This window comes from Sturnira hondurensis, unplaced genomic scaffold (assembly GCF_014824575.4).
Source record: "Sturnira hondurensis isolate 20B ecotype Veracruz unplaced genomic scaffold, ASM1482457v3 Scaffold0003801, whole genome shotgun sequence".
In the NCBI taxonomy this organism is placed as follows: Eukaryota; Metazoa; Chordata; class Mammalia; order Chiroptera; family Phyllostomidae; genus Sturnira; species Sturnira hondurensis.
This window is the reverse complement of record NW_028076432.1, coordinates 8,301,706-8,326,298: the sequence shown is the minus strand read 5'-3', so window position 1 is coordinate 8,326,298 and position 24,593 is coordinate 8,301,706. Positions and strand designations below refer to the sequence as shown.

General features: G+C 38.4%; 1 long non-coding RNA gene across 1 annotated transcript; it reads left to right on the top strand.

The window, feature by feature from the left end:
• Positions 1 to 1,739: 1,739 nt before the first annotated feature.
• Positions 1,740 to 18,975, top strand: LOC118984797 (uncharacterized). Its single transcript, XR_005065986.1, has 3 exons — positions 1,740 to 1,753; positions 11,644 to 11,650; positions 18,824 to 18,975. It is a non-coding gene; the product is annotated as an uncharacterized LOC118984797 (long non-coding RNA).
• The last annotated feature ends 5,618 nt before the right edge of the window (positions 18,976 to 24,593 follow it).

Below are 24,593 nucleotides of genomic sequence, written 5' to 3'. Positions count from 1 at the left end.
GGCCTCTGTATCTTTTTGACATATCTCCACCATTTCTTGGGCACTTCTTTCTTTCTAGAAGAACACGATGTTCCAGACTGATTATGTACTTTTCCTTCCCCAAACCTGGAACCAGCTATTTCTCCATTAACTCCTTGTGCTTTTTATTGTAGAACAGTACTTACAAACCAAGATCTGGGTGCCAGATGTGTTCACTTCTATGGAATTGTTGCTGCCCCTAGGTTCTCTCTAGGCAGAGCTAGAGAGTGAACAGATAAATACAAATAAAAGGATATAGATATGTATATACATATATGCATACTCACAATTACATCTGTATTTATCTCTGTATCTACCTATACATTGGATATTGCAAGTCCACACTGATATCTCAAGTTAAGTCCAACACCACAGGTTCACTCTAGTTTTCTCTCTTGCCATACTGTACCTTCCTTTTCTGAAACAATCTGGCTCACATTACCCTTAATATATGTATTTGTCCAAGGCCCAGGAATGAAATCTTCCGTTACCATTGCCCACTTTGCCTTCTTGCAGATGCCCTCCTCTCCCTGCTTGAGTTCTGACACATTTCCCTGAGCTACTTTCACTCCCTGTGATGGCACTCTCATCACTCCACTTCCCTCCTCACTTTACTGAGACCATATAGCTTGGGCTGCATTGTACAGGGATGGGGAATAGGCAACCTATGGGCAAAGAGGGGTGGGCAGGTGAGCTAGGGCTCCCAGCATTGGTCTAAAAACTGTTAATTCCAGCCCTGGCTGGTGTAGCTCAGTGGATTGAGCACAGGCCTTCAAACCAGAGTATCACGGTTCGATTCCCAGTCAGGGCACATGCCTGGGTTGCAGACCAGTTCCCAGCAGGGGACTCACGAGAGGCAACCATACATTGATATTTCTCTCCTTCCCTTCCTCTCTAAAGATAAAGAAATAAAATCTTTTAAAAAACTGTTAATTCCAACTCTCAGCATGTGGGGACTCCAACACTCTAGAGGGAACCTCCCCCCTACTCTTGGGTTCTGATATGATCACTGTAACACCCTCCCATAAAGATGCCTTCCTTGCCCACCTGACTCCCTGCTCTGTGCCACAGTGGCCTCCCTTCCACCACAAACACCTACTATTGGCTCCACCAAATGGTTTTTGGACTGAATTATTTAGGAATTAAAAAGAGAAGAGAAGAGAAGAGAAGAGAAAAGGAAAGGAAAGGGAAGGAAAGGAAAGGAAAGGAAAGGAAAGGAAAGGAAAGGAAAGGAAAAAGGAAAGGAAAGGAAAGGAAAGGAAAAAGGAAAGGAAGAAACAAGAAAGAAAGTGAAGTGGGGAGGAGAAAAGTGAAAACTAAGCTAAAGAGCTGGAAAAAAGAAAGACATAGTTTTGGGAAAAATAATAGAGTCACAAATTTCAAAGAGACCTTGAGAGTTCATAGTCTAGAGATTCCCGAGTCTGGTTAAATATTGGAATCATCTGGAGAACTTTTTAAAAACTAAGATCATGAATGTCTTGGCGAAGAGGCTGTTATTTAGCCAGACAGATCCCCTGATGTCCTATTAATGGTTTGTTCTAGTGCACAGTTGTTTTCAAACTCTCCCAGCAGGACCACAGTGTCCTCCAGCTTCAGGGGAGGGTGTGCATGTGCGTGCACGTGAGTGTAAATGGAGAAGAGGTGAGGGGGGTCTAGCTAATAAAACTCTCCCACTTCCACTTCAACCAGGGCAGAATGAATTCCAAGTATACTTTCTGTATTTGGCCTCCATGCAGTATTCCATTAAAAGGCTTTTCTGGCTTTGAAATAATGAGAAAACATTACACTACACTATTTTACTTCTCTTAATCACTTCCTTTGTCCTTTACTATAATCAAAGCAAATTCTGGAAATAAGCAACACTTTAAAAAATATAAGCATTCTTCAGCACAACACAAATTTCTCCAACTGTCAATCTAATTTAATGTTGTATCTAGTGATACATATCATTTCATAATATTTTTACATAGTCACTAAGCTCCTTCTTTTGTACAAAGGGCAAATTGAAAAATAACTCATGCTTTCTAAAACAAACCTGATATTGTGTTCAATATACTAAATAAATCATAAAAATCATTATAGCTATAGCTATTTTTTACCCCTTTGGTGAAGTACAGTGAAATGTGCATATGTAGCTTTTCACATCGCATTAACAAATATTTATCGTATGCCTTCTATATATTCAGCACCATGAAAAATAAGAGTCAATCCAGTCCTAAGGAAGGAGCTCATATTTATTCAGAGAGATACAAAAATAAAATAATGCAACACTACTGGGACAAGTATGAAGATAAAAGAGAGACTACTATGGAGCCCAGACAAGGGGCATATGGACCAGTCTAGGGGTTTTAGAAAAGGCTTTGTTCAGGACGTGAGTTTTGAGCCTCAAAGCGTATTCCCACTGCTCGGATGTGGCCAGGATGAAGTTCAGTGTATCAATTTCTATGTGAAGCTCATTTACTGCTTTGGCTCTAGTGAAAGATACAGCAAACGTGCTTAGATGTATTTTAGATGTGACGAGCTCTACACTTCTTAAATAGTTGTGAGTAGGCAGGGTCTGAAGCATGACATCATTCACTCCTTCCTCCATACCTCATTTAATGGACATTAATACTTCTGTTTTTGTTTTTGTATGTTTTAATGTCTTCTCATCGCAAATATTTGAGAAGTAGCTTGCTATGGGACAAGGTGTACAAGAGTTGAAGATAGATAATCTAGGTAGTGAGAACTGAATCTACTACTTGTTAGTAATATGATGGGCAATCCATGTTTGTTTTTACAGTTGCTTTATTTGTAAAATTGGTGTGAACACATCTTTCTAGAATTTATGTGTGATGAATTGGGCAATGTAAGATCATGTTTTTGTTATGTTTAATATAGTACTTCACAGACATCAATTCTGATGATGAGTTGTACCCTTTCAGCCCTGACTGGTGTGGCTCAGTGGATTGAGTGCTGGCCTGTGAACCTAAGGGTCACTGGTTCGATTCCCAGTCAGGGCACATGCCTGGGTTGCAGGCCAGTTCCCAGCAGGGGGCACGCGAGAAGCAACCACACATTAACATTTCTCTTTCTCCAAAAATAAATAAATAAACTCTTTAAAAGAGAAAAAGACACGGATCCTTTCATCATCTTCAAGTGACGGATCTCTGCTCCTCCCATCCCACACCAAAGGATAACACGTTGGTGCTAAGTGATAGTGTAATATGTACTTCCTGGCAAAGGATAAGTGGTCAATCTGTGTAAGTCTTATCCACAAAAGTACTGCAGATCTACTATTATGCTTCTAATATAAAATGAATGTGAGAGATGGACCAATGTGGATGAATTAATCAGCATTCTATGAGTTTGTGTCAATCATTTCAGAGTTTACAAAAGAGAGAAAGAAAAAAACATATTTGATTATTGGCAAATTCTCATTGGAACATGATCAATACATGAAACAGATGCATGGATGCCTACACATGGACTAGAGTCTTGCGCCTTAATGTCAGATCTAGAGCTTTAGATATATATAAGGAGAAGAGAGTAGGATAGTATATTTGTGTAGCTGAGTGACAGATCAGATGTAAAATTCAAGAGAATTAAAATTATGCTGTCCACAGTTGCAAAGTAATTGGGTAAGAGCAGAGAAACTGAAGTTAGAAATAAAATTGTCAAATTCAAGCAACCTACTTAAAATCTGTTAAAGCAACCTGTTCAAGTCTACTTTTTAAATAAGTTCTCTTATTCATTCAATGGATTTTTTAATCGAGAACTTCAAATGTTCCAGGTACAATGTAGGTTAACACCTTAATATCAGTTTGGTTTCATGACATTCGCTAGTGCATGTGTGGTTGCTTCTCGCATGCCCCCTGCTGGGAACTGGCCTGCAACCCAGGCATGTGCCCTGACTGGGAATCGAACCAGTGACCCTTAGGTTCACAGGCCAGCACTCAATCCACTGAGCCACACCAGTCAGGGCTGAAAGGATACAACTCATCATCAGAATTAATGTCTGTGAAGTACTATATTAAACATAACAAAAACATGATCTTACATTGCCCAATTCATCACACATAAATTCTAGAAAGATGTGTTCACACCAATTTTACAAATAAAGCAACTGTAAAAACAAACATGGATTGCCCATCATATTACTAACAAGTAGTAGATTCAGTTCTCACTACCTAGATTATCTATCTTCAACTCTTGTACACCATGTAAGCAATCAATTCCCATAATTTGGTTTCTAAATGTCGCTAAATGGAACAAGCACTGGTTGGAGAAGTGGTTGGCAGTAGAACTGGAGGGGGGAACTACAAAGTGATCCTAGAACATGTTTTAGTGGTAGCAGGTAAGGAGGTGCCTGAAGGATGATGGGGCAGGTCAAAAGGACCCGGTCGCCCGCTTTAAGTGGCTCCCCTAGACCGAATACAGAAACACCAGGGCACCAAAATGACAATGATCAGAAAGGATGATAACGCTTGAATAAAGTAATCCGTGAATTTTCTCTGACACAAATGAAATATGTGGATACATAGGAGAAATGAAAGTTGCTTCCACTAGAAAGCCACCAAGTGCATTTATAAGGAATGAGGTATTAGTAAATCACAGCTTGTAAACCACCATCACAGTGATTAATTCAGGCAAAACGTATCAATAGGTGGACACAGCAGTGAAAGAATCAGTAAATTTGAGGATAGTCCAATAAAAATTATTCAAACTTAAACATGAAGAGGAATAAAAGGGTGAAAAAGCAAACAGAATCATCTGAGTTGTAAAGCAATACTGAATGGTTTAGTGTACGCATAATTGGAATCTCAGGAATAGTTTTGACAGTGAGACAGAAGAAATATTTAATGAATTAAAGGACAAGACTTCTTCAAATATAGTGAAAGACAATAAGCCACAGTTCCTGAAGCCTCAGAGAAACCCAAGAAGCAGAATAAATACAGGCACTTATATTTGTTTTCAGTTTTTTTCTGGTAGCTGATTTCTAGTTTCATACCATTATTATCAGAGAAGATGTTTGTAGACAGTTGTATTTTAAAGAGATTTAAAAAATTAAAGTCTTTTATATTTCCCCATATTGTTACTATAGCCACTCATCTTTTTTTGGCATATGTGTATATGTACTTTGACTCAAAAATCTATCTGATATCACACGCCTTCCAGAAGAGCTCTTTTAAACATGTCTTTTCTTCATCCATGGATGCTGGAAGAAATTTATCTTGGTGGTTACTGTTTGCAAAAGCTTGCTTTCCTATTTGAAAGATGTTTTCACTGAACATAATTCTGGGTGGAGTGTCATTGTTGTTATCTTCCTGCGCTTTGAACAAGCATGTCCACTGTCTCCTGGACTCATAGTGTCAAAGAGAAGTCTGCATATGGCCCACCTTTATTTCCTAGTAGGTTGTGTTGTGTTTCTTTTCTCTCTGATTGACTTCAAGATTTCTGTTTCACCTTTGTTTTTCAGCGATTCAGCTACACATTGTGAATGGTGGTTTTCTTTATATTTATCCTGGAATTCTAAAACGAATAGAGTAGATAATACTTCACAAGTCATTTTATGAGTCATTTTGCTTCTGATAGCAAAACCAGCTATACTTAAAAACCTCAAAATCATAGGCTAATACTCCTCATAAATGTTAAGAAAAGTATGTTTAAAAATTAAAAATCAAATCAGAAGTATAGTTTTAAAAAGGACATTATATCATGACCAAATCGAGATTTACCCTAGTCATTCAAGATTAGTTCAACATTTCAAAATCAATGAGTACATTTTTATAGTCTCAACAGGCTATAAAAATAAAATTTATACGATCATATCATTAAATGCAGAAAGAGCACTGACAAAATTCAAGATACTTTTAAGATGAAAAATAACTACATATATGACTGAGTTTTTTATTTGTGAGTGAACCTTGTTAATTCTTTCTCTCAAGAGATTTGTTCATTTAATCTGTTGTAAATTTATTGGTGTAAAATATTCAAAAATATTTTCTTATGGTTCAATGTCAGAAAAATCTGTAAGTATGGCCCCTCTTTCACTTCTGATGTTATTAAATTGTGCTGCTTTTGGCTCTGGTCAGTGTGACTAGTCATTTATCAAATTTCCTAAACTTTGACAAAAAGCAGCTGTTGGTTTTACTGTTTTTTCTATGTTTTTTAATTGGAATTTTAATCATTCTGCTCTTGGCCTTATCGTTTGTTTCCAGGTCTTACTTTTGGGTTTAATTTGCTCTTTTAAAAAAAAGTTTTTGAAGGCTGAAATTTAGGCAATTAATATGAAACAATTATTCTCTTTTTGAGCATTTATGCCAGCAATTTTTAATGTTTTCCAGCTCATGGCACACATAAACTAGTGCTAAAATTCTGTAGCACACCATTAAATATATTATATTTTTTGCCAACCTGACAAAAAATTAGGTATAATTTTGATTTATTCACACCAATGTCAATTGTTGTGTTGGCTGTTGTCATTTTTTTATTTGACAATCTAAAGGAGAAGAAGTTAGTGCCCTTCATCAAAAATAAGTTATTACATATTTTAAAAATTCTTGCAGTACACCAGTTGCAAATTGCTGATTTATGCTATAGATTTAAATCTAAGCACTGTTTGAACAACTTTACACAAATATTGGCATGCATTTTTATTTTTATCTAGTTTAAAATATCTCACAGTCTCCCCTGGAAATACTTTTTTGATGCACAAGTCATTTAGAGGTATGTTGTTTAATTTTCAAATATTTTAGAATTTTCCATATATCCTTTTGTTAATGCTTTCTAGTTTAATTCACTTGTACTCCCACACCTATTTTAATAATCACCACCCTTTTACATGTACTAAGATTTGATTTAACTCAGTATATGTTATATCTTGGTGATCCTTTTATGTATATTTGGAAAGAATGTATATTTTGCTTTATGGGGCCATATTTCTTTCATAAATGTTGATTATGTCATGTTGATCATAGTGTTGTTCAGATCTTCTGTATTCTTATTGATTCTTTGTTTACTTGTCCTGTCAATCACTGAGAAAGGAGTATTCAAGTCTACAACTACAATGACGGATTTTCCATGTTTCCTTTGAGTCCTATCAGTTTCCGCCTTGTATTATTAGGTGTTTACACATTGGGATCATTATGTCCCCTTCATGAATAGGCCCATTTTTTATTATGAAATTTTCCTATTTATTATCAATAACCTTTCTCATTCTGATATATGTTTTCTGACATTAATACAGCCACTCCAGTTTTCTCTTGATTAGTATATATTTTTCATCCTTGTACATTTAATTAAAGATTATATTTATATTTAAATTTTGGTTCTTGAAGATAGCATGTAGTTGGAACTTTTTTAAAAAATTAAATCTGAAAATTTCTGATTCCATTCCCTTTCATTGAAAAGTTTATAATATTTTAATTATTGTAGTTATCAATATGCCCAGATTGAGGATGACCAACTTTCCACTTGTTTTCTATTTGGTTGCTCATTTCTTTTTCCCTTTCTTTCCTGTTACTTCAGAATAATTGAGCAATTTTTAAGTTTTCATTTTATCTCTACTATTAGTTCATTAACTATATCATTTTATTTTCTTTATTGGTTGTCATATGTATTACAAATATTTTAATAGGAATATAAATAGTCACAGACAGTGTTTGGGAGTGTACTTTATAAGGTTCTTACATGTGAAGCAGAGCAATATTATTTAAATGCCGACCATGATAAAGGTAGATACTGTAAACTTTGGAGCTACCCTTAAGTGATAGCAGAGCAGGTACTATTTTAGTCCCCCAGAGGTTGTCTAGCGTCTTCCTATTAGCCATTCTGAGGTCAGCATTCCAGGTCTGCTCTACTAGTGTGAATTACTGTATTTTATCTTGTTTTACTTTATTATTGCTATGGACTGAATTATCCTCCAAAGATCCACATGTTGAAGCCCTAACCACCAATGCTGTGGTACTCGGAGACAGGTCTTTGGGAAGCAATTAGAATTAGATGAAGTCATGACATTTGGACCCTCATGATGGAACTGGTGCCCTTATTAGAAGATTCCCTCCCTCTTCTTGCTTGCTCTCACTCTCCACACACACACGAAGAGACCCTGTGAGCACACAGTGAGACGGCAGTCTCTTACAACCTAAGAGAAGCGTGTCAGGCATTAAACCTATTTTGCCAGCACCTTGGTCTTTGATTTTCTGGCCTCCAGAATCATGAGAAATAAATTTCTGTTTTTCAAGTCATCCAGTCTATATGTAGTATTTTGTTATGACAGTCCAAGAAGACTAACAGAGTTGTGAACAAAGGTTTCTTTAAATGGATGGAATTGGATTCTGCAAGAAATCTCTTCATATTATGATAAGACTGACTGTAGATGAGTTTAAGAACCCTCCCTATCTCATCTCCCACACGCTATAGAAGCAAGAGTGTCCGACCTGTGGCCCTTGGGCTACGTGCGGCCCAGGATGGCTATGAATGCAGTCTGGCACAAAACTAAATTTACTTAAAACCTTTTTTTCCCCCTCATTTGTTCTTGTTAGTGTTTGTGTATTTAATGTGGAGTCCAAGACAACTCTTCTTCTTCCAGCATGGCCCAGAGATGCCAAAAGGTTGGACACCCCTGCATAGTGTTAAGAAAGGAAATACTAGCCCTGGCTGCTGTAGCTCGGTGGATTGAGCGCGGGCCTGTGAACTAGACGATCGCGGTTCTATTCCCAGTCAGGGCACATGCTTGGGTTGCAGGCCAGTTTCCGGTAGGGGCCAGTTCCCTGCAGGGGATACACGAGAAGCAACCATACATTGTTGTTTCTTTCCTCTCTCCTTCCCTCCCCCTTTAAAAAAGATAAATAAATAAAATATTTAAAAAAAGAAAGAAAATACTGGTAAATTTGATAATGGCAAACTATTTACAAAGCTTTGAAATGAGAAAGGAAGGCATTCAGTATAAGTATTAACCAGTAGGCTTCAAGTTTAGGGGTATGTATATGTGTTAAAGGAATTTAACACGGGAATTACAGATGTAATTTGCCCTAAAACTGTGTATAACAGTACACAGAAAGCCCAGCATCAGCGCTTCACTTTGTTGATACTTTAGAAGGCAGTATTTTGTACTTTTATTTGGAGTGCCTATTTAACAGCTCATTATTCTACCTATTTAACAGATCATTAGTATTTGTTGATTCAATTTAATTTTATTTCTTTTGGTTACACACTGATTTTCCCGTCTAACATTTAATTTTTTTTATTTCATTAATTTGAGAGAGAGAGAAACATGAATTTGTTGTTCCACTTCTTTATGCATTCATTGGTGGATTCCTATATGTGCCCTGATGAGGAATGGAAGCCGCAACCTTGGCATATTGGGACAGTGCTCCAATCAGCTGAGCTACCCAACCAGGGCTCTCCTTCTAACCTTTTCAAAAATCAAATCATTTCATTTAATATGGTGAATTATAACATCAGAGTCATAAAATGAACACAAGATAGGAGACCTTGGTTGGGCTCCACTGTGGAGAATATGAGCAAATTATTTCACCTCCTTGGACTCAGTTTCATCCTCAGGGAAATAAGAAGGTTGGTCCAGGTGACTCAGTCAAATTCATTCCATTGAAAAGAACACCATTTCTAAAGCACCAATTCTGTTATAGGCACTAAACTAGGCACTATATTGTTGTTCCTGTTTTTATTAAACTACCTCTGCTTTTTTTTTTCACCCCATTGCCTCATCAGAAATCTCATTACCTTGCAGTGTAATATATGCTGGAACAAAACAGCAAAATGGTGAGTGGAATACTGAGGTTTGACTCTCTCTCAACATCTATTTCAATTACCTTCTAGTATAATAGAAGCTGGAAAGCTGAAAATCACATTTTCCAGGTTTCCTTGAAGGTAAGATTCTGGATATGTTTATGTTTCACCAACCAGATGCACAGGCATGAAACCTGAATTTAAATTGGGTTAAATGGGGAGAACGGCCAGGTGTGAGGCATTTGTTTTGCTGGTGAGGACCCCAGGAAGCAGAGAGTTTATGGAATTGGCTGGAACAGCAGCTTCTTAACTCAGCAGATGGGTTCCTAATCATGATGGAAGTAGCAGCATGCTTAGAGGTGCAGTTCTGTGGTGCAGCTTTAGGAGTCCTTGTGCGGAGCTCAGCCTAAAGTCTGTGACTTAATTTCTCCAAATTCTGTAAGTCATTTAACACACATTTCTCTGTACTTTCATACTCTGCAATCAAATGCTGACTGATAGAATTGATGAACAGGCAAAAACATGCCTAGGGAGCATTATGAAAACAGCCTAAGTCAAAAATTTCCCGGACTGATCCAAAAATATTATATGATTTGAGAGATGTTTAAATAGGTGTTTAAGTACAAAGGATTTGTTTTCACAACTCAAAAACTCTACATAGTTAATTTGTGTGGCGAATCACACTGCGAAGCATTTAGCTACTGCATTTTACCAGTAAATTAATTATTCATTTCAGGAGAAACCTATCATCAGCTTGAGAAACCCAGACAGAGTATGTAAAACATTGGTCTAAATAAAATACCCGAAGTCTGAGCCAACACCTTTGCTTTTGTTCCAGGTCTATTTATCCCAATCAATCCGTTTAGACTTTTTACTTCCGTATACTTTGTTGTCAGGTTGTCTTAGTCGGTTTTCTGAACAGGGATATCAACAACCAAGTAGTATAAAAAGTTTATAATCCTATAATGTAAGTCAGTGGCATTAATGATTTGAAGAAAGGAATTTAATTTCAGTTTAGATAGAGCAATGAAAACCAGGTGTAAAAGAAAGCCCTATTTATTTAATGATCCCAAAGACACCAAAAGTGTAAACAATAACAATATAAATAGTTGTCTTTATGTCCCCATTTTTGTGTAGATCTAAATGAGTTCAACAGGGATAAGACCTTCTCAAGAGTAAGAAAGAACTCTGAGTATTTGTGGGGTAAGATAGTATTTGAATAGTATAGAATCCTAGGCTTGAGATTAGCATTAACTTTACAACATTAATAACATTATAGTGCAATGTGATGAGCACTGTCATTTTCTAGAGTAAAAGAGCAGATTAATTCAGCCTAGAGTGACAAGGACAGATGTCACAGTAGGTGTGATGTTTGCTGTCTGGAGGACTTGTTAGAGCAGGACTTGGTGAGGGTGGAGTGAAATATAATAACTAAGTTGGCTGAGGGTAGATCAGTGTGATTACAGACTCTGGCAGTAACTTCTGCGGGTTTAATGAAATCCGAAAATCATAATCAGGGCTTACAACTTGGCCATGTATCATAATGTAAATTAAGTGAATAGAAAAAGAAGATCACAAAATTATAGTGTCCTTACTATGATTTATTATCATGAATAAACTTCATGCCTCAGTCTTAGGCAGGCTTTATAAGCCTGGCCTTGGAAGCAGGCCTTTTCAGCATTCTTGTTCCACCCTTCCTGTGGTTTCTTTTCTGTCTATGTCAGTCCTGGGCAGGAAAGAGTTTTCTGCCTGTCTCCAAGTAATAACTGATCTCTGCTTTGTATCAGTTCACGAACCCGGATCCAGGACTCGACTTTCACTTTTCCCTGAGGCAGACATGTTTTAATTCTTTCTCCCATGAGTGGATTTTTTTCCCTGGGTTCTAGAAATGAGGGAGAGGGTTTCCTACCCTTCCTCAGAAACAGATACCTATTATATCATCAGTTTCCCATAATCAGAAGATCTCCTGGGCCCCTGGTATGGGATGGGTTGCTGCCCCTCCCGTAGTGACTTAAGAATTTGTTTTATATGAGATATAGATCCAGGGAAGAGAGTGGCAATTTGCCTCATTTCCCTAGTGGCCACTGACTTCTGGCTGAACACTGTAGTGATTCAAAACACTGAAGTACTAGACTGAAATATCTTTTCATCTCCAAGAGTAGTTTTAGGAAGTATATTGATTTCCTCACGATTCATTGTTTAAAGAGATTGCAACCAAATCTGATAAACATTATAAATGCACATGCAACTCCTGAATACGGAAAAGTTTTACTAAATAGATTTGCTTTTGAACTCTGTGGACCTTTGATATCCCATTCTGATTATTTCATTAATGTCATACATGGATAATTAAAAGTCACTATTTCAAGAATAATACATGATCCCTAGCTGGATAGCTCAGTTGGTTAGAGCATTGTCCTGTTATGCCAAGGTAGTGGGTTCAATCCCAGGTCACGGCACATACGAGAATCAACCAATGAATTCCTGAATAAATGGAACAATAAATTGATGTTTCTCTCTCTCAATTCAATAAATAAATAAATTTAAAATATACCTATGCAGCTTGTATAAGTCATTGTGCTAGACCTCTTTTAGGGAGGGAGATATAGGAATACATCAAATATAAACTGCATATATATGTGTGTGTGTGTATATGTGAATGTATCTCTATATCTATATATATGTGCACACATATAGGGACCCTCAAGACAGAATTTTTATTTATAAAAATTGTACATTTATTCTTACATTTTAAAATTTCAGTCATCTCCTAAGTACTCTCCATTCGATGCAGTATACCTACTGAGACATTTTTTCCACTGCTCAAAACAGTTTTTGAACTTGTCAATTCTGATGCCTTTTAGTGTTTCTGCTATTTTTTGCCACATCAGCAAAACATTTTGCTTTAGGACTCTTTTCAACTGGTGGAACAAAAAAAAAGTTGCTTAGGGTGAAACCAGACAAATAGGGAGGGTGAAGCATGGGGGCCATGTCATTTTTCATCAAAAGATGATGGACACTCATTAAAGTGTGGGCAGGTACTTTAGCAAATCACCCATTATGAAATGGGTAAGCACACTGAACAAGTCTTCAAAAAAAATCCACTGGAGCCAGATGCAGCCTCTCATAACAGTGCCAGCTGGTTATACTGATACAGAAATGTTCCTAGAACACTCACCTAACAGGAGAAGCCTGTACTACAAGTGGCCCTTCAGAAGATAATTCTGGATTTTTGGAGTCTCATCTCATATGTATACACATATACAAATGTATACACACACACACACACAAAGTGTCGTAGAAATGATGAAATGATGTAGTAGAAGAAGGCATTGCTGCCAGTGGAGTTGGATTAGGAAAAACTTCAGGATTTAATTTCCCCTTGAAATATATTTAAGATTTGAACATGGGGAAGATGACACATTCCAACCAAAGAGAAAAATATGACTGAAGGCATGGATCATGGGTGAGGCATATGAAGGTCTATACAGAAAGTATCTAGCCATGTACTATGAAAAATGGAGATATTTACTCAAGAAGGTCCAAGATACATAGGACAATGATACCTCAGTCTCCTTCAAAGTAGGCACCTTGGGACCTCACAATTCTCCCAGTCACCATCAGTGGCCCATCACATTTTTCTGAATCTCATTGAAGTTCTGAAATCTCTTCCCTTTCTAAGGTGATTTTAGTTTGGGAAAAAAAGCAAAAGACACAGGGTGCTAAATCTGGCTGTAGGGGGCTGAGTCACCTGGGTGATGTGATGTTTTGCTAAAATACTCCACACGAGACATGATTCATGAGCAGGTGTGTTGTTGTGATGACATTTCCAATCACCAGTTGCCCATAGCTGTGGCTTTCTAAATCATCCAAATAGTTTCTGTGGAGGAATGTGCAAGCTTAACACAAAATTTGATGCAGATTCATTGCTCTACTTGGGCAGTCATTTTGCATGAGATGGCCACACAGTACACATGCTCATTCAAAGGTGCCTACCATCCCCACTGACTAGTACAGTGAAGTTGTCATTGTTCATTCATGCACATTCTAGTCCAATCTTTTTGGCTGCTAGGTTATGCCAATGGCTCACAAACTGTTCTTGTTATATTATAATGGCTTGACTTTTTCCAGACAGACCTCATAGATTTGAAGGGAAATAGTAAGAGGTCGGTTTTGAAAAGAATATGAGACTGTTGAACAAAGAAACATTGCAAAGAATATTGAGCAAAGCTTGGAATTTAACCAACAGTGAGACCGGAAGTTATGCCTGTTCATTATATTATAACTTGGCTCTATAAAACATACAGTCTTCTTTTCACTCAGGACCTACTTTTCTGAGTTTAGTTTCCTTTGTCGGAAAATTTCCTCTATGTTCTTATCCTCCCCCTTCCTGCACTATTCCTGACCATCTTTTTCTACTTAATTCTTGTTCCCTGTTCTGCCTAAACATCATTTCCTCAAGGGCATGTTCCTTAACTCATCTGATGAAGTTGAGTGCCTTATTATAGGCATTCATAATACCCTGTGATTTTTCTCCATAACACATCAAGTTTTAGTTATATAATCTTTTATTTAATGTTTATGTTTTCTGCTGGATGCTGAAGCTTCATGAGGACAGGAATAATTTCCATCTTCCTTACTTCTCTATTCCGAGTGCCTTTTAAATTGTTTGGTCTATAGTCAGTGTTTAATAAATGTTCCTATAACAAATATAAAAAAATAAATGAAGATAAACAATGAGCAATATCTAAAATTAGGAAGGATAAAAACTTTTAGAATTCTTAAAAGTATAAGTGAAGAATAAGACAGTACTATTTTCATCCAATGTGTAGTCTTCAAAGCATGTACTGGGAGGAATTCACTAATTTAAGCAAAACCAACTAAATACCAAATCTATAATATACATTTGTGCAGGTACTAAGAATATAAACAATAAAAGAAGAGCTCCTTATATCCAGGGCTTATGATTTGCCAACTTATACATGCGTTACTTCATGCAGAGATGAATAAGACACGATACCAATCTGCGGAACTCATCACTGAGAGGTGAAAATGATAATGATTAATGCAAATAATTATCTCTAATTTAATGTACAAACATTATCTCTAATTTAAGATAGAGGTCATTACAGAGAGTTTCGGAAAACAGAGAGCATGGGTGAGATTAGTTGTGCCAAGAGGCATCAAGGAAAGATTCAAAGAGGTGACATCAAGGTAGGCCTTGAGTTCAGCAGGTAGACAAGTACAGTGGGGTCTAATTAAGAGTATTATTAAGAAAAATTGTCTGAAGAAAGGAATGAAGGTCTGTGAGTAGTTGGCATATTTGAGGAATAAATGAGTAGTCTTTTGCTAAAGGGAAAAGAATAGATAAGTAGTGCAAGATAAAAGAGGAAAAACAGAATTGAGGCCAGGATGTGGAAGCCTTGGTATATGATACTGAAAAGTTTGGAATTGACAGTAATCTGTAACCTTGTGGAGAATTCTGAAGATTTTTTCCTCTCCCTTTCTTATGTTGGTGTAGTAAACATCCCAGTGTTCATAACTGTTAATGAATATAGAATATATTTTTTCATTCTGTCTTCTCTACAGAATTGTAAAACCTTAAAAGGTAGAATAAAAAATTGCATAATTTGAATTCTGGTAGCCACATAAGAATACTCTTTTCTCTTCTATAGGATTTTTTAATTTAAAAAAAAAACATGGAAAAATTATAAAGCCACATGCAAAGGAATGAAACTAGACTACTTTGTCCCCATGAACAAAGATTAATTCAAAATGAATCAAAGACCTAAATATAAAATCTGAAACAATAAATTACACAGAAGGAGACATAGTTACTAAACATGGTCTTAAAGAAGATTTTATGAATTTGACTCCAAAGGCAAGGCTAGCAAAGGCAAAAATAAATGACTGGGACTATATCAAACTAAAAATTTTATGCACAGCAAAAGAAACTGCAAACAAAACAAAAAGACAGCCAACCAGATAGGAGAAGATATTTGCAAACAACAGCTCTGACAAGGAGTTAATATCCAAAATATATAAAGAACTCATACAACTCGACACCAAACAAATAATCCAATTAAAAAGGGGGCAGAGGACCTGAACAGTCACTTTTCCCAGGAAGACATAAAATGACTAGCAGATATGTGAAAAGATGGTCGACTTCACTAACTGTTGGGGAAACATAAATCAAAACTACAATGAATTACCACCTCACACCTGTTAGAATGGCCAATAGCAACAAGATAAGTAATAAGTGTTGGAGGTTGTGGGAAAAAAAGAAACCCTCATTCACTAATGGTAGGAATAGAAATCTACAGCCACTGTGGAAAACAGGACAGAAGTTTCTCAAAAAATTAAGAATAGAGTTACCATATAACCCAGCAATCCCTCTTCTGGGTATCTACCTTAACAATTTTGAAAACATTATTTGCTAAGATGTACGCACCCCTATGTTCACTGCAGCGTTATTCATGGTGGCCAAGACATGAAAACAGGCAAGCTGTCCTTTGAGAGATGATCGGATACAGGTGATGTGTTACACATATGCAGTAAGATACTACTCAGCCATAAGAAAAGATGAAATACTGCCATTTGCAACAACATGGATTGACCTTGAGAATATTATGTTAAGCAAAATGAGTCAGCTAGAAAAAGCTAAGAACCGTATGATTTCACTCATCTGTGGCATATAAAACTGAAACTCAGACACAGACAACAGTATGGTGGTTACCAGAGGGGAGGGAAGTTGGTGAATAGTAACAGGTGAAGTGCTCAAATATATGGTTATGGAAGATGATTTGACTTCGGGTGGTGGTGGGCACACAATGTGATACACAGAACATGGATTACAGAAATGTACATTGGAAACCTATATAATCTTATTAACCACTGTCACCACAATGAACTAAAAATAAATATATCATCAAAAAAACAACACATGCTTTTAGAATATTTAAGTAGCACATCAGAATATAAACATCTGTTGAAAACCACCAATGACACTTGTTTCAACATATTATATCATGCACGGAAAAACATACAACCCCATATTTATTCTTCGTGAAGTGAACTTGCCGTACTATGCATATATTTAGCTATGCAATTATTTTAACAAACTATCATGAATAGCTTTTCAAGTCAATATTTGCGAACTAATATATACTTTTATAAATAAATATACAATTGCCTAGCTTGAACACATCACAGTTTACTTAACTTATTTTTACCAATGAATATTTAACTGGGTTGTTAATTATTAATTACTAAAAATCAATGCAATAAATATTATTTAACTAGTTAATATATTTTCAAGTATTCGTTCAAGTACTTATATTTATTACTCTCAGCATTACTAAATCAAAATGTGCTTGCCACTTACATTTTGATTTTTCCAAATCATTCACTGAAAAGGTATAAGAATTTATACTTCCACACAAGATTTAATGGATTGCCTATGTTCTCCAGCCTGTGTTGTCCAACATGCAAACCATTAGTCACATGTAGTTGCTTAAATTTAAACCAAACTGAATTAAAAATTTAATTCTCAGTCACACTGGCCACATTTTAAGGAATCAACAACCACTCGTGGTCAGTGACTACCATTTAAGACACTAGAGACACAGAGCATTTCCACCACTGCAGGAAGTTGGGCCCTGTCCACAGCCAACATTGGATACTATGGATCTTTTATATTTGGAGCAATATGATACATTTGACACAGTCTTGTTTCAATTTTTATGTTTTCATTCCAATTGTAAGCATTTTTTAAGTGCTATTGACCATATTTTTTTATGTTAATGGGCTGTTTTTTATCTTTCAATATTTCTATAAGATTGTTTGACTTTTATTTTTAATATGCAATACTTATTGATGACAGTATGTTTGAGCTAGGAGGACAAGACAAAAATTAAATAATATTATAGTGATATTATTTGTGTTTTGAACTGTTATTAAAAATTTCTTGCAAAGATTCTTTATAACAAATTATGTATCTATACATCAAAATAATTTTCTAAAGATCCTAGATTGTTAACCCTTGATTGATAGACTTGCGATTAGCAATAGAAACTAAGTGAACTCCTTTTTTGAGAGGGTAAAGAATTAAGTACATCTGGTTCACCTTAAATAAACCCAACTTTATTCCCAGTTTTGCACACCTAAGAACACTTTACTGAACTGAGAAACAAACAGACTACTTAAGTACCTAAATGTCTAGAAAAGGGACCTGCAATGAAGATAACGTAAAACCCTCTTGTTTTGAGCTGGCTTCAACCTAACAATAACCAATATTGTGGTTGGACTAGATCTTGTGGTTCTTATTATGATTGCAAGGTGCCCTTCAGCAATAACACTTGGTAAACTTTGAAAAAATAATGGTTTATAACTCACAAGACCTGGGTTAGAGTGTGCCTGGGACCACACAGAAAAAGAGAGAGAGAGAAAGAGAGAGAACGCTAGTGAGTTCAGGCCTGGGGTTTGAGGGTGAAGGCCTGGAGTTTCCCAGGGTCACTCTTTATTGGTGGATTTCAAACATGAAAGCAGAAATTTGGATGGGGGGCAGAGAAAGAGAAAAAGAGAGAGAGAGAGAGAGAGAGAGAGCGCAGCCCAAATGGTTAGTCATAGAAATCACCCCAAATCTCTAAAACAAGGGAGCCTTGTTGGGCAGTAACACAGCCTGGCTTTAGTGTACATGTGGTTTAGATGTATAAGTATAGAAGAAATCAAAATGTAAATGAAGTTTTTAAGGCTTTAGTATTAATTAGAAATTTCTACAAACAATTACAAACAATGGGCTGAACGATGAAAACAAGTTCAACATTTCTGTATACCACTTAATAATTTTCAAAGAACTTTCACATACATCACTGTTGAGCCAGACTAAAAAAAGACAACAATTAGTCCTCTGATTGGGACTGCAAGCTCTGCCTATTTCTGGCGCTGGCGTGGATCCAGGAAGGAGTCCGCCTTTGCTATCCGTGAAGTTGGAGCTGAGCGGGTCCCAGCGCACCGCAGGCAGGTGGCCCAGCTCCCGCAGCCCAGTCAACACTGCTCCGCCTGCTCTGTACAGGACAGCCCTGAGAAGCCAGGGCGGGACAGGCCTCGCAAGCAGCCTCTGAAGTAGCCCAGCGAAGTGCCAACACCTAAGAGACCTTGGGGCAGATCAAAGGGGAGCAGAAATAAGGGTGGATACCAAGACCCAATAAACCACCATGACTTCAAGGAGGAAACCAACGGTCAGAGCCCCCTGCCCCAAAACTGAAGAAGATGGAAGAAGAGGGCATCTCACAGGAGTCCTCAGAGAAAGAGAAGTGACAGTGTGGTGCCACCTGTCCCTTCACCAAAGAGAGCTGGGTTCCTTCTGGGACTGGACAGCTCCGCTCCCACTGCCCCCGCCCCTCCCCCAGGCCCAGTTACCTCTGTCCACCTGTGCGCACAAGCACCAGCACAGTGCACCAGCTGCTGTAGCTCCCTCCGTGGTGGGGACATTGCTGACTGGGCTTCTAATTAGGGGAGGCCCTTTTCCCACTTTTCCCTCTGGATTCCCAATAAGGGGCCTTGGAGGGCTTCCTTGGCCTTAAAGCGGCTTGAGCACCATCACACTCTGACACATGCACTCCACTGTACTGGCGGAGTAGCACCTATCGCCAATGGATAGGGCTGCTTGGCCCCAAATATTCTGCCAACCTGAGCGTCAGCAGGTGCAACTCACACCCACTTTCCTTCCTTCCCCACCTTGCTTAGTCCCTGCACTAGGTTGCACATTGCCCTTTGGGACACAGGAAGGAAGGCAGGAGGGTTTTGAGTTCCCTGCTCCGTCTGCCTCTACTCTAAACCTCAGGTTTCCACTTTGCTCACATGGGTCACTATGAACAAGGAGCTGGCCTTATTCACTCTGCCATGCTCCTCCTCAGCCCCCAAGGTTCTGGCTCCATCTTCGCCCTCTTCACAAACTACCTCTGGACAGTTGTGTCATTTTGTGTTCAGTGATTCATCCTTAGACATCTGGCATTGTGGTTGCTGCCAGCATGTCAGCTGTCAAATGTTCATCTTTATTGCCCCCCGTTCTGCCCACATGTCCCTCCTCCAACATGCTCTTAGGGGAAGGGACTAGGAGCAAAAGCAGGCTGTGTGACCTACCACCCCAGTAGGTCATCCTGTCCCTAGCATGCCGCAGCACAAGTGTGTTCAGGGATAATGCTGATGCTGAGAGTGCAGGGGCTACTTTCATCCTCTGTTCTGCCAGGCAGGGAGGTAGCCATTATCTACCCCAGCCTGGGGCCCCTCTGTGATTTCCTTTTGCAGTTACATGAATAAAACATGTATGTGTCCTTTTAAAAAACACAAAAATTAAAGTTTGGGGAAAGCTTGAAAGTGAAGGGTCAGAAGGTTGAAAGTTTAGGTTACAGAAGAGAGAGAAGCTTGTTTTGTAGTCTTATCCTGGCCAATGCACAAAAAAGACAGGTGTGTTCTGATTGGTCCGGATGGTATGTAACAGAGTGTCATCCAGGTGTCAAGGGGGAACTGAGAAAGCAATGTGGTCTGAAGGCTGGAAAAAGACCCAGAAAACAGGGACCCACCCGAGAAAGTCACAGAAGATGAGAAGTGAGTCAAGGTTTGAGAGAGAATTTCAAACTGGTGAATCAGGAAGAATAGAGACTATTACTCAGCATGGGAGCTATAAAGGGGTTTAGACCTGTAAAATAATGATGAAGTGATAATGATAATGATGATGATAGCCACCTGTGCTAGTAGTCACACTTAAAATCTTCACAATAATTTTATGAAAATTATAACATTAGCTTTGGCATTGCACAAAGATTAGCTCAGATTTTGGTAACAAATTGCCAAAATCTAACGAGGAGCCAACGATGATTGGAAGTTCTGTGCTCTGAGCCACTGCTCACCTGCCAGGAGGAGGAGTGGAGGAGCCTGAGGGTCTGTCTGTATCCTGAGGCTCAGCTGAAATGAGTCATAAGACTGTCCTTTAATAAGTGAGTGTGCACAGTTTGAACTGTGCGTAGGTTCCAGACACGGGGGAAGCAGGTTTGAATTCTCTTTGAGAGTGGGGGGAAAAAACTATGCAGAAGAGCAAGAGAAAGACCACACATTCTAGGCTATGTCTTCTGAGGGGAGAAACCCTATTCTTCACTTAGGGCATTTTCCAGAGGCAGAATATGTGGTGTGTTGTGTAAGAAATGAAAGCTTCTACTTAGGGGTGATCTTATCACCATGCAATGCCAATGAACTTATTCTCGTCCTCTCCTCTCTGTTAAACTCACATTGCCCCCTCCTTGCCTTTGCTCCTCTTATTTCAAGTACCTCAACAGCCTGGGCCTATGTTCCTTTCATCTCTCTGGTCTCCACCACCATGGAAAGGGAAACCTGGGGACATATGAAGGAGAGAGAACGACTTGGTCCTACCTAAGGAGAACAGAGGCTGTCCAGTGTTGTGGTAACAGTAACCACGTAAAACCTGCCTCAGATTGCTCCTCCCCTACTTAGGGTGGGGAAGGGGTCCTACTCTAACTATGAGAGTATCATTCAGCATCATTCACTAGTGCTGCTTGACACCCTGGCTAACGGTTTTTAAATTTAGTATCTCATGTGGACCTAATATGGTATTTCCTCTGAATTTCCTCAGATGTAAATTTGAGATAAGCATTCATATCAAGCTAGAGTTTGGGAAGATTAAACATGATGACTATGTAAGCATGAATCAAGTACCTGAATGGAAAGAGGGAATTTAAAAGAGATTCATTGTAAGTGGTAGTGAATGATACTTTCCTTACAAATCTCTCTGATTTACTCTTCTCATCAAAATAAGATACTAATACTGTAGTGTTGCTGTGAGAATTAACAGAGGTGCATATACAAAGCACTTGGCTCTCCAGAGGCCAACACAAGAAGTGAGTAGCATCAGTGTAAGGTTCCCTTCTAGGGCCTACCTGTGCAATAGGAGGGATCCTAGGTGACATCTCTTGGACCCCATCTTTAGTTTTCTTAGTACGCTCAATAATTTGTATGTGGGTACCACAAGCTCATTATGTTGAAGATCCCTTAACAAAGAAAGGGTATCTATATCTATATCTATGTGTGTGTATACATACTAAATGCCAAACAATAAGGGATTATGTACACTTTGGGACTTTTTTGTAGCAGAATATTCAAAATTATTAAAATAAGTAATAAGATATAATTTTAAGCAAAATCATAGCAGGTATGAGTGAACAAAAACATGTGTGCACACAAATAAAATTTCTAGCACTGACAGCAGGGACAGTGGTGTGTGTGCAAGTGTGTGCCTGCACACCCACCGTGGTTGTCTGGCAAAGTGCACAGCACAGATAAAGTACTCAGATGATGTATATAGAGGAGAAAAAGAAGAGAGGGAAATAAAATCAGTTGTCTTAAATGAATTAAGGTTCAAAATTTCCCTTTAAAATTTTCTCTATTTAGTTTATAATATAAAACTTTAGATGATAAAAATCGTAGCTTCCTGGGATATTAGAAATGGTCCTCATTTGTGACATCGAGGTGCATACATATCAGCCTCCCCCGGCCCCCACCTCAAAGCAACCATTTGGTAACCTTTTTCTGGTTGGGCTCTCTGGTCCCAGTGCGTCAGACGGCACCTGCCACGCAGTGCGATGAGCCAGTGGTGGCAGAGGAGCCAGAGTTGCCCCACCTTTGCTTTGAACAAGCAAAGAGAGAAGCAGAGTCTTTCAAGGGACAAAGAAATGCATACTACCCAAGAAAGACTACAGGGAAGCTTGTAACCGTTATAAGAAAGTCGTAGTTATATGTTCTAAAAATGCTAGTTACTAGGAGAACAGTGCAGCCACCTTTGATGGTACTTGAAGGTTCCAGGAAGCTCTTGGAGATGCACAGCAGTAGGTGAGGGTGCACAGCAGTTCCATCCCAGGACATCTAGGAGAGGGCNGGATGGGGGGTGGGATGGGATGGGAGTAATAGACAGAAAACTGTACTTGAAAAATAATTAAATAAAAAAATCGGGGAAAAAAGTATTCTGTAAAACCGTTAGATTGTTATATTAAAAAAAAAAGAAAGTCATAGTTATGTGTTCTAAAAATGCTAGTTACTAGGAGAACAGTGCAGCCACCTTTGATGGTACTTGAAGGTTCCAGGAAGCTCTTGGAGATGCACAGCAGTAGGTGAGGGTGCACAGCAGTTCCATCCCAGGACATCTAGGAGAGGGCAAATGCCACCTCTCTTTAGGAATGCCATGGCAATATGCTGCGGTTACCGGAGAACCTTAGGACTGGATCACAAAAAAAGGCTTGGGCACAAGAGTTCAAGAATACTAATGCAGTCATAGAATATGAGAAAATAGCATAAACAGATTTTGAGAAGCGGAATTTTTGGAAAGTAGTTTTCTCCATGAAGTGTGCTCTAGAGCTTGCCCCTGTTTACCATTGCTTCAGATCCTCAGAGCAGAACGTTTAGCGATGCTGTGTCATTACCCAGAAGCACAGTCTGTGGCCAGGGACATTTACAAATAATTCCGCCAATGCAGAATCTCTATAGGTACCAGGTCTTTGCCCTTATTAGGAAGACTACTGAGAAGGTGGTTCAGTCTTTCTGTACAGGTTCTCAGGATGACTCCTGACCACGAGAAGGCTTGTGCTGCTTGCAGAAATGCTGAAGCACTTAAAGTGAAGAAAGAAGATGGGAATAAAGCTTTTAAAGAAGGAAATTGCAAGTTAGCCTATTAACTGTACCCTGAAGCCCTGGGGATAGACCCCCAACAATATAAAAACAAAGGCTAAACTCTACTGTGATTGGGTAGGGTTAATTCCAAGCTTAGGAAACTAGATGGTGCAACAGATGACTGAACAAATGCAGTGAAGCACGATGACACATTAACAAAAGCCTGCTGGAGAAGGGCTCACTGTTATGTGGACCCAGAACAGTATGAAGCTGCAGTGCCAGAATATGCAAAAGAGTATCCGATGGAGAAAACAAAGGAACGCAAATGACTCCTAAAAAGTGCATAGCTGGAACTGAAGAAGAGTAAGAGGAAAGATGACTACAGGATTCTGGGAGTGGACACAAGAATGCTTCAGAGGATGAGATCAAGAAAGCTTATTGAAAACGGGCCTCGATGGGTTAGCCAGATTGTACCAGTGGAGCCAGTGTTGAAGTGCAGGAGGAGGAGGAGAAAAAGCTTGAGGAAGTCAAAGAAGCTTTCACCCTCCTCTCTGATCCCAAGAAAGACACTCAGTGTGGCAGTGGGTAGGACCTGGATGAGCAGAGCATGTATATGGGTGATTCTGATACAAGCAATGTCTTCAAGGCATCCTTCAGTGGTGCGGGGGCCTTCAGCTTTGAAGCATCTGGTCCACAGAATTTCTTTTTTTTCTGTTTGGCTAATGAAAGGAAACCAGAACCCAGAAAATGCAGACTTGATCCATTTAACCTTGAATGCGAACAAAATTTATCTCCTCCCTTCGTCTCCATGTACTTACAACAGTTCTGTTTTCTCAGTTGGATGCCAGTGTCTGTGAGTGGAATAAAAATAAAAGGGAGCCAGTGCCCAGGACTGCAGGTAGGGGAAGGAGGCAGGGGCTGCTGGACAGGGAGGCAGCGTGTGAATTTTTGTTTTATTGTTTAAATTTATTTACAAAAATAAAATATTTTGACTATTTCTGGCAAAAAAAATTCTGATTATTTCATAATTTATTTCTTTCCATATACAAACATGAAATTACAGACACTTTAACCAGATAACTTGTTTTTATATTATGCGTTGTAGCCATCTCCATGTCTGTATTTAAAGCTATATCTTACTGTTTTTGAAAATCTCCAAGGATATCCTA